Below are 6,156 nucleotides of genomic sequence, written 5' to 3'. Positions count from 1 at the left end.
ACGCATGCCCAGATATATAAACGCCACTAAAAAAAAAGTAAGTTCCGTTACTCGTTGCTACAAAAGAGAAGTGTTACTTTTCTCGTTACCATCGCAACCAAATTATACTCGTTTGGTTTATAATTCATTTCTCTACGACATGGTAACCCACGAGCGAACGAAAAATGAAAAACAGAAAGCTCTAAGCTTTGTGCTGTCCGTCCCGCTTTTCTCCCGCTCCTGGGTTACCGTGTTGGTATTGAACCAGCTCGATTGTACACTTTCTTCAGTTTCAATGTCTCTCGATGGTCACCGTAGGGCTCATTGGGTAGAGAGCCAGTAAGAGTGCATGTGTTCAACCGCTCGCCCGAGGTGGCACCATTAAATAGCAAAATTTTGCGGTTGGTGGCTACGGGTGGTCTTTCAACGTAACTCCGGTTATGGACGGTCAGACGCTTGGATATTTTGGCGAAGAATAAAATAGCACTTTTCTTTAGACACCATTTTTGTTCTGATAGAATAAGTATTGCTTGAAACGCGAAAAAGGGTATTATCCGCCATCTCTAACGCCGCTATTAAATTGCAAACGCTCTCCATGGTTTGAATTGAACACACTCTTACTTGAGGCTCTCCAGGTATGCATTTTGTAGTGAACAAGCGGGCGACACTATCTACACGGGAGAGCAACGTGCACCAACGCACGCACTGCGAACGAGGCAGAATCCACCCACCACGAGCTATAGGAAGTATTCACTGGACGCCATATTTGTGGGTGCTGTTTAGAGCGCATGCTCAGAACGAGCTCACATTAATAGGTTGCTAAGACCCGCAATGTTGATTGTGCGGAATGCACGTTGCAAAAGAACTGTGGAAGCTCGCCGTCAGCACGCGCTCAGCGTTTGCGCACACAGCTATGGCCGCCAGTGAATACTCCCTATACTTCGTCTCACCTTCGCGTGGACTAACTGCAAAAGCCGTGCAAGCGCGAGCGGCTAACATTGACTGCCTTGACTGGAGCACTCGCTGCACGAGCGCTCGTGCACCCGCCAAGGTTTCATCAAAAGCAACTAACTCGCGCTTCTAGCATGCGCGGCAAACAATAGTCCATGCTAAGCTGAGACGAAGTATAGCTGCAACCCAGGCTCGTCTCAACCAGTGACATTACTCTCATCTACCTCAGACGTTATCTCGGACTGGCTCATTTGTAAATATCTGCCTGTAAAATATGTAAATAACAATTGTGTCATCACAGAACGCCTCTCGGTACGTTTACTACAGTTTGTTCTGGTGGAGCCATCTGGAGGACGCTCCAAATTGTGCTTCCGCTTCGTTCCAGAGCTATCTTTGAGATGTGCAAGTGTACCTCATTGAAGCAGCATGGACATTTGTCTCGTTAAAAGACTCATCCGAGTATACATCCAGCTTTTCGTGGTTTTTGCAAATGTGCGCTCCCACTGTTACTCTGGTGACGAATTCTGGCTTAACTTTGGTGCTTTGCAGGTTCTTGATTCAGAAATCCCTTGGTGACGAAGCCACGTCCCATAGTGTTGCAATGATGTCTCGTTAATATGACCCCCTTAAAACTGGTACACACTCTTAGAAAAAAGGGTCAGTATAGTCCTCCCTAAAGGGAGGAACGCTCTTGACACATATGTTCCTTCAGAAAGGGAGAAACTTTCGTCCCTTAAGCAGGGGAGGAAAAGTTCCTCCGTCGACTGCATCTCATTATGGCGGCCACGAATCGAGCAAATCGAGCTCGGTAAGGCTTAACGAGAACACTAAGTCTATTGCACGAAGCGAGAGGAGCAGGAAATAAAAACGTAACACGAGCTTTCCGCGAACTGTATTTATTTCCGAAGTTTCTTTACCCCTGCAGGTAAAGAAACTTACGTTTCGAAAGCATGCAGTCACTCTGTCTTCTCATCGTCAGCACTGCGATGTTAAACGGAGACAACCGGCACTCAGTTCGCGCACTTTATGTCCTACCTTTGCTATTCCTCGAGCCACAATTCCTTCGTCAACCGTTGCGTCAACCGCACATCACGGAGGAGTGAAAATCATTCGCCCGCAAAACCAAAAGCCGCTCTCAAAAAAAAAGCGAATCCGAAGCAACCTCTTGGCTTAGTTCAGCACGGTAACACGAAATTATGGCGTAGCCGCGTTGGCCGCGTAGCGTAAAAGGTTGTTAAATCGCTTGCCACCAGATGGCAGGGTCAAGCAGAGTAATCGCACATAGCTAGGCTAGGTGGCGCTAGGTACCGCCCAATTCATGTTTTACAAAAAAATATTTTTATTTTCTTACGCCACTTGCGTTTCCTTTTCTTCGGAATCTCTGACACATGTAGACAAGTTGCGCACACTACAAACATCAGGTCGACATTTATTGAACGCATACACAGGCATCGCACATACAAACATCAATACAACAGCACAATACCCCGATCACTACTACCAAGCCCTGCGTTTCCGTCTTTTATAGTGGTCGTTTTGAACGTACGGAATTTTTCGGTGACTCCCTAAGCAAAAAAAATGTTCCGAACATGTTCATTTTTTTCCAGCAATGTCATACATCTGAGGCTATTTTTAAGGGCTCAGGGGATGAATCTCTTATTAAAAAGAAGAAGCTCGATCATGCCATAATTATTTGAAAGCCAATAAATCGAGCCGCTCCAATGTGGTTCCAAGCCATGAGTTTGTTTTCCAGCATGGCCCTTCGTAGCCAGTATTTATATTGTAGTGTTCGTTTTTCTATTTGTGCTGTTCGCGCAAAGCTGCAATTGCCGTCTTGAATTAATCTCTGTAGAGCGGATATCCACTCAGCTGGAAGTGATGCTTCACGGGCACGGAAATCGCTTTTCGATCAACTTGAATGCAGTCAAAGCCGCGACTTGCGACAACTGTTAAGTGTACGGAGCTGCGCCGTTGCGAGCTCGAAAACGTCTAGCGCTCATCCCAGCGCGCCACTTAGAGGGCAGTTTCTACAGGAACCGTAATATATTTAAACAGTGAAATAAAGGATAGCGTTTTTTTTTTTTCGATTTTGCCTGTCTTTCTTTTTTATGCTAAACTTCCATTATAAATATACGTACTTTCCGTCATACTTTCGTAGTGTTGTCTTTTCACCAGAGCGCAATCGCTCTCGGGGACCGACAGTCACATTGGTCACTGTACGATAGGAGCTTACCGTTCAGACCAGCGTTCCAACATGACTATCCACACGTCGATCGACTGCACCTAATCCCTCAAGTGGTTTTAAACTCTTTAATGTAAAGCGGAATGTCATCCTGGGACACCCCGGCCCCTCCGATAACGGCCCGACCAGCGGCATCAATGCCCGACAGTTTACGTCATCTCATCTTGTTGTTACACCACTGATACGCGAACACACGGTCACATCGGCGATAATTCCAGTCTTCTGTTCACAACCCACAACACTGCCATCACGATGTCGCTGACACGAAGAAATACAGAACCACGTTGACGATGTTGCTGACACGCAGAAGAATCATGTTGAACGCCGGTTGGCACTCGGCACGGGGCAACGGAACCGAACTCAGCACGGAAGGCACCCAGGCAGCCGGCAGGAAAACCTGCCTTCCTTGGACGCAGTTCCCGCGATTTCCATCACGTCGAAAACGTCGACACAGTTCCTCGTGGTTTCGCTGCTGTAGTTCCGCGTGTGTCCCGCAAATTGGAGACGGCCGTCTTACCCAGTGTATGTAGCGCTGCTGGCACTGCTCCGGAACTTCGCTGTTTCTAGCGGCTTCGTTAGCTCGTTTGATAAAATTAGTGGTAAAAACGTCAATGCAACCGAAATTTTCTGCACGTTTGGACTAGAAGACGGAATTACAGGCGGCCTTCGCTGCCGCTGAAGCTCAATCAACTCAACATTAATTTATTAAAGAACGTGCGCGATGTGCTCGAAAAACGAAACCGAAAGATGTTGGGTCGGGAGGGCGAAAGCTTTCTCCGGTCTGCCTGGAGGAGGAAAACGTCTCGGAGAATAATAAGGACTTTAATTTTCCTTTCATCGGTCTGGGTTTGTTTATGTGTGTTTTGGTAAACAAAAATCAAAAAAAAAAAAAAAACTTTACAAAAAAAAAAAAAAAAGACCCACTTTTTTGGGGATCGAACCGTTGACCACTTGGTCAGTAGCGCGATGTTCTACCCCTGCGCCAACTGAACAAGGAGGAACTCGCCCTCCTCCTTTCATCTGAACTGCCGTTCCTCCCTTCTCTGGGCAACTTGTCCGCAACAAGGAGGAACAGTCGCTTTTGCTACCTTTCTCCTCCCTTTTTTCTTAGAGTGCACTATCGTGAGCTCTAAGATTGAGGATGCTTCACCCGTATGGGATCATAATACTAACTCGCTCATCCTGCTTGTTGATTCCACCCAGAACCGTCCTGCTTGGTTTTTCTTGACTTACTACTCTCGCTGAACCAGTGTGCCGCAGATTAAGAACAGTTAAACCTACCCGATCTTTTAATACGACGTCGTGTACTAGGGTATGCATTTTTATAGAATGCGGTACAACAACGACAATCTAAAATTGTGCTGTGTGTATGTTTATACAGACGGAACATAGCCCCAATGGACTTCTGGTGTCTCAGCTGTAGATGAGACATTTAGCCAGTGCGGTACAACCGCTAGCCTGGGGTCTTTAACGTGCACCACGCAGTAGTGATACACGACCCCGCGGTACGACGCTCATCCAGATCGAAACGGGCAGGGGTGGGGCTTAAGCCCAGTTTCCTGGGTTCTGCAGATCGAGCTTTCGCTCTACCTGCTCCGAGCTGGTGTGCGCTAACCCACTCGGCCACCGATCCCCCCAACGAAATTCAAACTGGTTGCATTTTACAGCTCCCACATTTGTGTCATTTCCTACCGGCCACCAATAAGCCCTTTTCAAAAGTGTGCGCCAACAAATAGCTGCCGCGGTACTTGTTGGCAGCAGCTACTTATTGGCAGCAGCTATACTTGTTCGCAGCAGCTACTTATTGGCAGCAGTATGCCATTCGTTGGGCGCGTACTCTGATCAATCACTGCACACGAGCGCCGCGCCAGCGTTCGGCGACGACTCGGATCCAATCACAGGTTTTGTTACCATGCAATGGCGCATACCAATGTTGCTTAATAAACTTGTGAAAACAGTCTATTGAAAGTTGGTCTGCCGAATTTTAGGACCAACTTATACTTTTATTTTCTTGTCCCTAAAACAATTCATTAAAAGGTTTCACAACCTTTTATTGAATGTTCCTGAGACACAAAGACAAGAGGACATGCGCTAACTCTCAACTGATTTGTATTTGAATTTAGAAGTATTCATCACATATATACACATATATACAAATTTATCGGTGAAAAATACAGAACTCATTCGGATTTTGTAACCACGGGAGAAAGAGTTCGGTGTTCTCCATGTACATAAAAGATTCAGTGGAGGAAGGAAATATTTTCTTTAAGGGGTTATGATTATGTGCTTGAAACCAACATAAAATTAAAAATAAACAAAACCGCAGACCCAATTTTTTTCAAGGCATTTGTATAAAACATACTTGAATCACCTCCGCAATATTCAGGTAAGTAAACTCCATAAAGCGTGAAGCGTTTATCATATTATATAAAAGTATAAACGACTATAACTCTTTCCAAAGGTTAGCCAGTTTATAATTGTTCATTACTGAGTATCTATTTCAAACTTCTAATTAACCGTGAAAGACACCTTTCACAAATTTCCTTTGCTATTTTCCTTGCATGGTCTTAGTTAATTACAATCTTGCCGTTCAAAGTTTAGTTTGCTTCGATGCGGCGAGACGGGGCGGGAGCAGTAAAAATCTTTTCAAACTTGAAACGAAAAGTATAATGTTGACCATACCTTGCCTTTAGCTGCGTAGATGTTTTCCGAAGCCCTCCGACCCAATTGTTTGGTCACGTCGTGTTCTGCTCTGTGAGCACAATCATTCTTGAAAGCCGGTGCTTCTCTTGAATATTTCTAGAGAAATCTTGTGTCGAGAGTGATCCGTCAAACACGCTGCAGCCGCTCTATGATAGCGGAGTAAGTGAAGCACTGATCGAGGTACAAACGGCTGCTGTTCGCAGAATCCTATTGGGCATTTACGATCAATTGGCTCGATGATAGTTTCACTGTAACTTCCTAAACAGATTAGACATGTTTGG

Source organism: Ixodes scapularis, unplaced genomic scaffold (genome assembly GCF_016920785.2).
Source record: "Ixodes scapularis isolate PalLabHiFi unplaced genomic scaffold, ASM1692078v2 PGA_scaffold4__175_contigs__length_147842914, whole genome shotgun sequence".
Classification (NCBI taxonomy): domain Eukaryota; kingdom Metazoa; phylum Arthropoda; class Arachnida; order Ixodida; family Ixodidae; genus Ixodes; species Ixodes scapularis.
This window is presented reverse-complemented; position numbering follows the sequence as displayed.